The sequence below is a fragment of the Canis lupus genome, chromosome 3, assembly GCF_003254725.2.
Source record: "Canis lupus dingo isolate Sandy chromosome 3, ASM325472v2, whole genome shotgun sequence".
NCBI classification, from domain to species: Eukaryota; Metazoa; Chordata; class Mammalia; order Carnivora; family Canidae; genus Canis; species Canis lupus.
This window is the reverse complement of record NC_064245.1, coordinates 20,683,527-20,696,069: the sequence shown is the minus strand read 5'-3', so window position 1 is coordinate 20,696,069 and position 12,543 is coordinate 20,683,527. Positions and strand designations below refer to the sequence as shown.

Genomic DNA, 12,543 nt, shown 5'->3' with positions numbered 1-12,543 from the left:
ACTGGGGGCAAATGTTCTTACCAGTTCTTGTCTGTCTTTTAATTTTACAATGTTTGATGTATAGTATTCAAATGTGTTTATGTGATTTTTATATGTTTCTCATTTAAAAATTATTCTCAACCAAAATCCAGTCACAATGTGCTAACATTTCTCACCCAAAAGGGTGTGACAGTCCATGTGAATATAACTGCTGGAATGTGCAGCCTACAACATGTGCAACTCTACTCAGCAAAAGTTTGTTAAATTCTTACCTATATATTTTAATTTGACTCTTTGATCCATTTGGAATATATTTAATTCTCTGTTATGAGATGGGTAAGGAAGATGGATAATTTTTACAATACCAATTTTCCAATAATTCAAGTTTTCCACCGCTGTTTCCTTTGGAATATATATGGGTCTGTTTTTAACTGTTCCATGCTAATCCTGTGTCAGTTTATATTTTAAAAAGTATTGTTAATTTTATATGATTTCACACCTTTATTACTCACAATTTTTAAGTTTTTAATACTCTGAAAAAAATCTCCCAGAAAAAATTGCAGAATGTATTCTCAGCAGAATGAAACTTTGACAGTTGCAGGAAAAATCTGTATTGCCAAACAAAGAATGACTCCAAGATTTCTTTGTATATTTGGCCCCACAGAAAATATTGTACTTATACTTCACCGACAAATTTATGAGTGACCTCACTTCAACTTTTTCACTTAGACTTAATGGTGTGGTGAAAAGAGCTGTGGAATAAGAGTCAGAAATCCTCAACTTGAAGCCATCTTTAATTCTTTCCAGGTGTCTAACTTTAGACAGGTTGCCTATTGTCTTAGAATCTTAGTTTCCTCATGGGTAAAATGTGAGTATAATTTCTATTCTACCTGTTACCCAGGACTGCCATGTAGAATGAGATAATATATTTGAAATCTCTTTAAAAACTGTAAAGTATTATAGGCAACAAATTAATATTTAATTAAAGTTACTGTTGTACTGGACATGGAGATGTATTTACTGTTGTCTACATTTGTATTACCACATTCTCTAGAGCAGAATTTGTTATAAGACAGATATGTCTTGGATATTATCCAAGAAGGTTCAGTTTTGCTGGAGAAGCCAAAAAGATCTCATTATAAGTTAGTCCCATGACATGGACCCTGAGGATGGTATTAGACACCGGTTACAATTTATGTACCTTCCAGTGTTTGAATGAGGTAATTGAGGGGAAAAATTAATAATGACTTGACATGACCCAAAGTTAAAATATGGGGATGGAAGCTGAGAATAAGTTATACCAAAAAAAAAAAAAAAAAAAGAGAGAGAGAGAGAGCCTGGTTTTAGTTGTACAAAAGAAGAATCTTTTTGAATAGGGGTCAAGATTCCAGATGGTTCAGGGTTGTCAAATTTCTACTTGTCAAAGTCTAGTTTTGCAAGGAGTTTGAGTGTAAGGTAGAGCCCAGTGGTGATACATTCAGTAACATTTATTGTAGAGCAGCATTTAATTTCCTTGCAGAACAAACACATTCCTTGGAGACACTGTATAGCACACTATGTCTTCCAAAATTATATGTACAAATTGTGATTGATATGTTTCCACTCTAAAATCACCATTATGTGTGTACAGTCTACACTGTTGTTGTAGCGAATTACCATAAGCATCAACAGGAGGAGTGCATTTCCCTATGAAATGATGCCCAATACTGCAAAAGTGTTTATAAAAAAGGAAGTACATTCTTTAAACAGACTCCACGTGCAGTCTCCTATTGCTCTTTTTAAAATAAGAACTGTTTTTACCAATTATGAGGGGAAATGGTGAGGGAACTAGCATTTTATGGACTCCTACTATGTGTCACCCACACACAAGCAGTATGTTGTAATCATAGCATTAAACGCTTCCATGCATAATAGATTTGCAAGTTGATTTCTAAGTTTGGCAATGTTAACTTTATAAAGCAGAGGCAGTTTTCCATAATGTATAGGCTCTAGGGTCAGCAAAACTGGGTGTGGAAACCAATACGGCTCTTCTGCACTGTAAAAAATTACTTGACCACTGACTTTAAGCTTGATTTTTCATGTCTACTAGTAATAACAGATACTGCTACTACTAATAGAAATGATGATAATAATACATAAAAAATAATAGGAAATAATAACTATGTGATAAAGATAATAAACATAGAGTTTATTTAGTATCTATACTTAGTAAGCAGTAAATAATTGTTCATAAGTGTTATGAAGGCTCCAAAACATTTACTGGTAAAAAGAAAACTTTCATATTAAATTGTGTTTTCAAAAATATTTTCTCTTCATATCTTTACTGGAACTTCTGTGGTTCCCGCTATAGCTTAGAAATTTTTCATTGAGCCAGATTACTAATTGATTCCCTTTAATGTGTATAGCATCTCAGCTAGATAGAACTCTGGCCCTGCTTCATGTTAAGTTTTGGAATTGCTTGGGAAATGCTGTGGGCTCAGTGAAATTGGCTAATTCAACTTCCAGCTTCCAAAAACAAAAATAATTATTTGTAGCCTGACAGATTTAATATAAAAGGATCTATTTTAAAATTTATACATCATACTACATAAAGTGAGCAGCTAGGAGGTTTTAATCTATTTATAAAAATAATTGAATTATAGTTCCTTAATATCTGCAATAAAATAAAAAAAAACCTCAGAGCATTATAGTTGTTAAAGAGAAGACTAAAATTCCCTCGGATTCTATTCTAGTGGCTTCCAGCTTAGTTGAAAAGAAAGACTGACCTCCTCAGAATGGCCAACAAAGTAGTAACAAATCTGCCTCCCCCAACTTCTTGACCCCAACACTCACGCCTTTCCTTCTAAGACTTTGATTCCTCCTCCAAGCCCTCAGTTCTAGCCACAGTGATTCTTCCACCAAACGACAGGCTTCCATGTGCACCTGCTTTTTCTTGTGCTTGGAAGGTTCTTCCCAAGATAACCTGATGGCTCCCTGATTCACTTCATTTGGAAATTTATCCAAATGTGACCTTTGTGGCAAGACCTACCCTAACTCTCCTTAGAACCAACTCCCACTTTGTCTAGTGCCCATTCTCTCCCCTTCCTGCTTAATTTTTCTCCATAACATTTATCAACTATCTTACATACTTCTTATTTTACTTTATTTTCTTTATTATTCATCTTCTTTACAATAAAAGTTGTACGGCTGCAGAGATGTCAATTTGTTTCACAGGTCTATCTCCAGTGCCTATTGTATACATCATTCCTGGCATATAATGGACACTTATTAAATCTTAATTAAATGAATACTTTCTTTTCTCAAAAGTAGGAAGTTTTAATTGGTGACTTCTTACATAAAAAAATGGACATGTACACTTATGAGACGCTAATGACTAAATATTTAGTGTCTACCTTCAATCAAAGAATAAGGAAGAACTCCAGGAACACAATTTATTTAAGAGGACATTCACACATTATGCTGCACAATGGAGAGAATGAAAATTCAGAGGAATTTAATGCTGGATGGGGGAGAAAGAGCCTTGAGGCACTGGAAGGAATCTCCAGATGCAATGGGACAACTCCTAATTCATCCTATGAAAATTATGGGAAGAAGTACATAACTGAGAACTTCTACACCAAAATGAAATAATGTTAAACTCAGAGACAAGACATACTCTAAACTACAAATAAAACATATAGTGATGCCATGTTCCTCTTGGTTGTTTAATTGAATTATTCAGAATGATTTTCCAAATGAAATTGTATGGCTCCAGACTATTGTTTCAATAGACTGTTTTTAGTTGTACATCCCGTAAAATTGCCACTATTACAGTTTTGCAATTTAACCAGCAATATTTTTATTTGTCTTCCATCTGACCAACTTTTTAAAACTCTACTCCAAGGTCATACTGCACCCTTTAATTGTGACCGGATTGACAAGGTCAAGCCCTTTTTTACTTTGACAATGACACCCAGACATCATTTTTCAACCCTGATAATTGATGCAGGCAGCACTGTGGGTGGAGAAAAGGTGAAATGGAATTCACTCAGTTGTTGTTAGGGATGCAACACATCTTATGAATGCAATAAAAGCCTAATGACAAGACAGTCTCTGTTCCCTTATCTGGGCTGTAATGAGCCTTTAAAAATTTCTTCCATGAAACAAGGGAGATGGCTGATCTTTAATAATCAACGAATACACTTGGAAAGGATCGTGTTAAAATTACTGACAAATTCTTCATGTTTCCTCTATAAATTTCTTGGATTATGGAGCCACCTCATGTGAAAAGCAAGTGAGCAGCCCTCTGGAGCAAGGGCGGGGCAACACCTCTGACAACACCTCTAAGAGGAGCAAAGCTGTTTGCTTCCAATGCAGAACTGTGAAGACAGAGACAGAGTTTGTTGCTTTTGTTATTTTTTTTCATGTTGATTATCTTCTTCATGGAAGTGATTGCTAAAGAATATCTAGCTTCTCATTCTCAGTTTCATCATTTAGGTTCTTCTGAATTGCTAAGAGTGTTTTTCAGAAATGTTTAAATCATTAGGTAAAATACACATTGGCCATATCTAAGAACTACAGCTTCAGTATTTTCAAATGTTATTTTTAATAACACAGATTGTCTGAAGGTGTACGCCATCAAGTCTGAACAGTTGTCTCCCATTCACGTGTCTCATCTACCTCATTCTGTGACAGCAGAAAAGAATTTGTTTTCTTTTTAAAAAAATTCCTCCATCTTCTGAGCCATTGCTTCTATTAAATTATCGTCACAATGTGAGACTGAAAGTTCTTTCCTGAATGAGGTTCAAAAAACATGAGTTTAGTTGTTTGGAAATTAGAATAAATCACAATTTTTGCTGCATTTAAAGAGAACAAACATATACAAGTACCTCATGGATTTTCTGACCAAGATGCTTCAAGTCTTTTATCTTCCCTTCCCCTTTATATACAGGACTGGAAACAAGCAGTTGAAATCAAGAGAAAAAACAAAGAATGAGACCCAATGGGCTCTCCTCCCTTGATACATCTGCCCTCTGAGCAAGCAGATCAGGAAACTGCTGTCTCATTTTTCTCAGGTATCCTAAGAGACCCTGGCTTGTAAGGATATTCTAGGAACACACTCATAATCTTATGTGAAACTTTCTACTTTCTAATTAGTCTCCAGAAATCTATTTACATTACATATTTACTGTCATTTTTTTTTACAGGTTTATACTGTTCAGAATTTACCACATAGAAAAGTTCACTGTTTCTGGTTTGACACTTTCTTGTGATAATACATTACTTCCAACTTTTCAAAATGCTTTCACAAAAAAAGCAAAAAGAAACTGTTTCCCTGAGAGAGTAACATCACTATTTTTATCCAGTTTAGGTGCTAAGGAAGTCCAAGTAGAAATAATTTTTAAGCGTTCAAAACCTGTTTAACAATTTAAGGTAAACATGACGTAATTACTGGATCATCCTTTTGGTCTTCAACATATGCAGGGTGTTCACTTAGTACTTCATAATCGCCATCTAGTTTTACTTGAAATCTTCCAAAGATTTGATTTATCTGGGTTAGTGAGAACCTGACATAGAATGATTGGCTTCACATCAGCGATCACTCTCAACAATACCACTTGGGCACTTTAAGTAATTGACCTAACTTAATCTTGAAAGGTTAATGTTTATGAGAGTAAGTAGTGTGTTTTATTTAAGCCCATTTCCTTTCTTCTATAATCTAAAAATGATTATTTAAACCAATGAAATATCTGAAAGATAATAAGGGTAAATAATAATTTATCAATTGTTTCTTATTTTTCAATCTCTTTCAAGGCATCTGACATATCATTGCACTCTCATAGCAACCTTATGGGTAGGTTCTACTCTTGTGCCCATTTTATAGGTGGTGCAGGTAAGCTTTTGAATAGTGGTTTTGGCCTAGGTGGTGATCTCAGGGTCCTAAGATGGAGCCCCACGTGAGGCTCCACACTGAGCAGAGTCTGCCTGAAATTCACCCACCCTCTCCCTCTGCCTCTCCTGCTCACGTGCTCTCCCTCCCCATAAATAAATAAATAAATCTTTATAGATGAGGAAAATGAGGCACAATGTCCTCCACACCTATAATGCAATTTGCCCAAGGTCAAATGGCAAAACACGGCACCTGTTTTGACTACAAATCTTATTTTAATAGTTCTTATCAAATAAAACTTCCATCTTTGCAAATGATAAATATCTTCAAATATTTAAAATAGTAAGATGCTTAAAAGAACATATGAGCAACATGGGATTGTCCTGTGCATACCACAGATCTAGAGCACTATTTCATGGAAACAAAAGGACTATGTATATGATTTTAAACAAATTTATTTGATTTCTTAGAGCCTCAGTTTCTTTGCCATATTGTCAATATTAATATTGATCTATTATGTAAGGACCTAGTAGCACCAGGCTTTTTTAGGTTCTTAATGAATATTAGTTGAATTTTTTCCTTCTTATAGACCCAATATCCAGATTTATGATAATTTGATTCTCATACTGCACTGAAATTTCACATCTAACTTATTACAACTTTTTATTTAAGAATCCCTGCTCTTACGTTTGTCATGCTTAAATATCCCATTTTATAATTGAGCCCTGTTTTATAATTTAGCTTCATATTTCTATCTTGTACTCCAAATCTCTTTTTTTCTTATGATGTATAGTTGACATAAATCTCTCTTTAATATTATAGCTTCTGTGAGATTCCATAGGAGTTGAAATTTCTAACAACTAATTTAGGAGAAAAATTGCTTTTGTTGCTATTAAATATCTTTCCTACTTATTTATGGTAGAGCTGATTATCTCATGAAAGTCTATGTTTGTGTTTCAGGTGATAGTGAAACTTTGATCCACGTTACTTGTTAATAAAGTTTATGTTTTTTCTTTTAAATATGAGGCTAAACCACCTGGAGCATAAGTATCATGTCTGTGAATATGCCATAGAGGCTTCTCAACCACTTAATTGAAACCAGAAAACTTCTTATCAATTACAGGGATTCTAAAAGAAAAATGTGTTTCTAAGTTTAAATGATTTTCCACATTGATTGATCTCTTCTGCTTCTTTGTAATATGATTGCTCTTACCAATTGTTTAGCAATGAATTATGTCTTTTTCTTTCTTTAAATCTTTAAAATCTTGATTTTAATTGGTAGACAATCATCTATCTACTGAAGAATATTACAGGTAAAACAATGCAGTAAATTTTCATAAATAATTGTCTTGCTTATCTTTTTATTATTTAAATTCAGATGTACAGTTCAGTAATTTATCAGTTGTGTATAACACCCAGTGCTCATCTCATCACATGCCCTACTAAATGCCTATCATCCAACTACCTTATCCCCCCACCTACCTCTCCTCCAGCAGCCCTGTTTGTTTTCTATAGTTAAGAATCTCTTATGGTTTGTCTCCCTCTCAGATGACTTCTCATTTAGTTTTCTCTCCCTTTCCCTATGATCCTCTGTGCTGTTTCTTATATTCCACAGATGAGTGAAACCATATGATAATTGTCTTTCTCTGATTGACTTATTTCACTCAGCAGAATACCCTCTGATTCCACCCACATCAATATAAATGGCAGGCATTCATTCTTTCTAATGGCTGAGTAATATTCCATTACATATATATGTATCCATTTATCCATTCATTTATGGATGGACATCTCCACAGTTTGGCTATTGTGGACATTGCTGCTGTGAACATTGGAGTGCTGGTGCCGTTTAGGATCACTTCATCTGTATCTTTGGGGTGCTCAGTAGTGCAATTGCTGGATCATAGGGTAGTTCTATTTTCAACTTTTTGAGGAGCCTCCATAGTGTTTTCCAGAGTGGCTGCACCAGTTTTCATTCCCACCAACAGTATAAGAGGGTTCCACTTTCTCTGTATCCTCATCAATATTTAATATTCCTCAATCTCTGTATCCTCATCAATCAAGCGCTTTCAGACTTGTCAATTTTTATCATTCTGACTGGTGTGAGATAGTATCTCATTATGGTTTTGATTTGAATTTTCCTGATGCCAAATGATGTTCAGCATTTTTTCATGTGTCTATTGACCATTTCTATGTCTTCTTTGGCAAAATGTCTATTCATGTTTTTTTGCTTATCTTAGCTGTGTACAAAATGTTTTCTAAAGTCATGTCTGCAAAATCAACATGAACTGAGGGGAAATATCAGAACACTTCATAACATAATGTACTAATGCATTATCATGTTTCAAGGCCATGGATAAGAACAGGAAGTTTTTAGGAGTAACATTATAATAGTTACTTCTAATACTTTGGATATAGTATACATCTTCATTTAACAGCTAAATAAATTAGAACTAACTAACTCCAAGCAAGAGAGACCGTATAATATAATACTATATTGGCTTAAAGCAATCAGATGGTCAATATGTTTTTTAGGTTCCACCTGGTTTCAGTCACTGTATACCCTCCCTTCTTCTCCCAACATGATCAAAACTCTCAACCCTATCCTCTCCCCATCACCATCCCAGGGCTGTGGCTTATTTTCATCAGAAATAATGGCTTACTGTGGTAGTAAATTTCAGTGGGGTGGCAGGGAAGGAGAAAGTCAAAATAAAAAGCATACTAATCCAAGTTAAAATAAAAGAGTGTGAATAGTTTGGAAATCCCTACCACGCAACATGATGTGATGACTGAAGATGCCTTCTTTCTGCCATAGTCTCCAGGTTAAATCCTGACCAGACACAAGGTATTAATGTGATCTTGCTCAGTACTCTGATACCTGGTGCCAACTCACTGTCAAGCTACCCTGGAAGCAGTTTAAAAAGTCTGGTCTTTGAGCATGGGCTCTACCTTGGTTCCAAGTCCCACTTTCCACCTTGGGTTCTGTTTCATTTCCCTGGGCTCTGGCTGCTACCCAGTCACTTTCATCTCAGGTCTTCATTTTCCATACGTAGGTCTCTGCCAGGTTCCCACTTGGCCCCTCCGACAACTGTATTGTGTGTGCATGCTGGTATCACAAGATAGCATTTTAAAGCTGAGAAGGCCTTGAGAAATCATTGAACTTAATATTCTCTGTTCAGAGAAGTGGAAACCAGGATCAAAGCAGATTTTCCCAACTAAATACTAAAGGCGGGGCTTGAGTATGACTCATAATTCAATATATTCTTCTTCTTCACTATGACCACTAGTGGTGCATTTTCTAAAAATTAAGCAATTCCTTACCCAGACTTAACCTGCCATGTTTTCTCCCTCCTCAATGATACTTCCTTCCTGTGTTATCTTGGGTCTTATGCCACCAGCAGAGAGACCTGCTCTCTTGCACACAATGCAGGTCTACATGTTGAATGAGGGATGGTCTGCATGCAGATTCCCACTTGCTAGAGAGTAACCACTCATTCTCTTTCAATACAGAGAACCTTAAGACTATCTGACATCCTTTATGCAGATAGAAAAGTGTGTTTTTCCTATAGAAATGCAGAATTAAGATCCTGGTTTTAAAACCTGCTTCTATCTTTAGCTTTTCTGTCACTTGGCCTATTCCTTATGCATCTCCTGCTACCACCAGAATCAGTCACATCTGCTTTTGAAGTGGTTCTGGTGTGAAAGTCTGGAGCTTGAAATGTTTTTCTCCCATTGAAACATGTGAGGTGTAGTTGAAATAGTACTATTACCATCGTTTAAGTCTATTTTGCATTAAATAGGCTTTTTTCCCTATTCTTTTCCAAGAATAGAATCAGCAGATACACATAGTTTCTATGGGAAAATATGTTTTAAGATCCAACCAATATCAAAATTAACTTTTGTCTCGCATAATCCATTCAAAAGTTCACGGCTACCGGAATTTAGCAGTTTAAAGTGGTCTGCATTTCCTGTGGTGTTTGTAGATGGTATTTCAATATAACTGAATTTCTTCCCTTGATATTTTCTTGCTTAGCATTGACAGTCAAGGGTTTATGTATCAAGATGAGTAAGAGGTAACAATTCATTCTCAAATGTCTGTTAAAGCTTTTTCTTTTTTCTTCTAGCTGAGTGGAAAAAAAAAATCGATCCTACATAATGTTAAAGCAAAAGACAGAGTTAAAAGGTCAAGGTTCTGAACAAACTTGTCCAGGGACTGTCTGCTTGAGCTCAGGTTGGTTATTTCAGCTTTCTGTGAATTGGATTCCACATCTACCAAATACCTTCAGTTCTTGTTTGCAAAATATAAAAAAGTCCTTGAGAAAATGCATTATGTATTATAGTGCAGAGTATGCTTACCATTGAGAAGAGTATGTAAAGGGCTCATCGTCCACTTTTTGTGCACATAAAACTGACCTATGTTCTGAGAAATGCATAGACTGTCATGGCTGCAAAGAAAGGATGTATTTAATACAGCAAAGGGTTTTAGTAACTAAATGCTGTGTGCTATAGTTAGGTTACTGAGGAAGAGGGCTGAGAATCTTTTATGTGATAAATGTGCGAAATTCATCTTTCTATAGTTAAAGAAATTGCTCTATCAGAAGGAGGAAGAAAAAGAGAACATGTTCTATATGGGCATACTCCTTTTACATAAAACCTAGGGAAAGCTATTTGTTCCAGGTTGAGGTTAGGAGAAATATGTCAGAAGTGAAAATATGAATTTGCTTTACAAACTTGTCCAATGTTTGGACACACAATGAATGACCCATCCAGGGGTCTATTTTTGCACAGGGCCACAAAGATTTGTGACTGTTTATAAGAGTGGGCAAAATGAACCGAGAAGAGTAATCATCAGGCAATTCAGATGCAGATTGCAGGCATGGAGAAAAAGGGTGGGAACTTGCAGTTATGATGAGTAAAATCGCTGACTTTAGTCATCAAGACCAAGTGTTAAATATGTGTTTGCTTTGTTAAGGATGAATCAGGCTGAACGACAATTGTCTGTGGTTGTGGTTATTGAGAAGAGAGTGGCAGTGTGTTATATGAGTGCCAGCAAGTGTTCTCACCCTGTGTGAGCCTGAAAAAAAAAAGTTCCTATTACTGTTTCCATTGGCCAAGTCATGTGATCACTCCTAGGGCATAAAAACAGTGGCACAAATTTATATAAATTATACAAGCACTGCAACACACATTATGCCACAATGTCATACAAACTATAGTTAATTAATATTAATATTGCTGAACATAGAAAATATTAAAAAGAGTGTGTTGAAAATGAGATATCAAAACTAGGTAATTAATAATTCTTTGATTTTGAGGAATGCCAGGGAAGTGTCTCCAATGTAGGAAAACTATAATGTCTGACAGGTCGGCTCAGCAAGTCTGTATTAACAAACTATGCTAGGCATAGCATGATGAAACCTATTATGAGGGATGAATTCATGGGAGAAGAATCAGCAAGGAAAGAGTACTCTTCACGAAAAAGAGCAACAACAATAATAGGAACATATTCAAGGAGTACATTGCAACGACAGGATTGTAAATCCTACAGGAATGTAGAAAGGAGATCATTCAAAATGAAAATGAAATGAAAGTTTTGATGGTCTACTTTATATTTGATCAGATGGAAAGCAATATAGTGTGACAGAAAATGAGCTACATAAGTTGTGGGAAAGTCTGGCCTTTTCTTTGAGCTTCAGCTTCATCATTTCCAAGTTGAAGATCACTTTAGTAAGAATAGATAATGCTCACTGGCAATATATTCCATTCAGAATTTGAAACTAGACTTTAAACCCAGGCTGTGAGCCATTATTTCACTCGTAATGTCTTACCTTTGTAAGGTCTTACCTTAAAACCTTTCCTCAACGTATGAAAAATTATCAGATCCGAAGTTTCCAGATCTTACTATGTCAATATTAATTGATTGAAGTCATGAAGCCTAAAAACAAAACGTAACTATCTCTTAAATTAACAACCAAAAATAGATAAATCCATGCTTATGGCAACCTAGTAATTGTACAATTGCTGATGGAGTTATTCTTCAGAATGCAAATTAGAAGTATCTATTATGTTCATATCTTTCAACTTAATAATTCAATTTCTAGTTATCTAAGGTATAATATTTAGTGTAGAAATTCTATTCGTACAAAGGTGCTCACTTCAGCCTTAATCAATAGAGCAAGGTATTAGATGCAACTAAATAAAAAATAGAAGACCATGCAACTACTAAAACTGACAGTTATGAAGACTAACAATGGCAACTCAAATGACCATCCAAGTGAAAATAGCTGAAAAAAGTGTAATATATTCACAGTGTTTAATATACAGTCATAACAAGTGATGTAGAATGATAGCATTATGCCTTAATAATAAGATTATTAAATGAAAAAAGTAGATTCCAAAAGATTACATGCAGTATAAACTTTTTATAAAGTCAGGAATAAAATATGTATTTTTTAGGATCACATAAAGTATAATTTATAATTTACATATGTATAGACACAATAAATGTATATATTTGTAATGTATAGAATATGTATACAATGTATATAATATATATATTTCATATATTTGAAGTAAGGGAACAATAACAATAGAATTCTGAATGCCATGTCTGTGGGGGAAGGCAAGTGAGGGATGGGAGACAGTGTGTGATGTAGGTTTTGTCAAGCTCATAGCTTTTTGGGGGATGATGGTGA

At 35.0% G+C, this 12,543-nt stretch overlaps 1 long non-coding RNA gene across 1 annotated transcript; it reads right to left on the bottom strand.

Annotated features, from left to right (window-relative positions):
• Positions 1-1,689: 1,689 nt before the first annotated feature.
• Positions 1,690-11,802, bottom strand: LOC112653758 (uncharacterized). Its single transcript, XR_003132489.3, has 3 exons — positions 11,693-11,802; positions 4,848-4,911; positions 1,690-4,751 (listed from the first exon to the last, which is right to left on the bottom strand). It is a non-coding gene; the product is annotated as an uncharacterized LOC112653758 (long non-coding RNA).
• Positions 11,803-12,543: the final 741 nt, after the last annotated feature.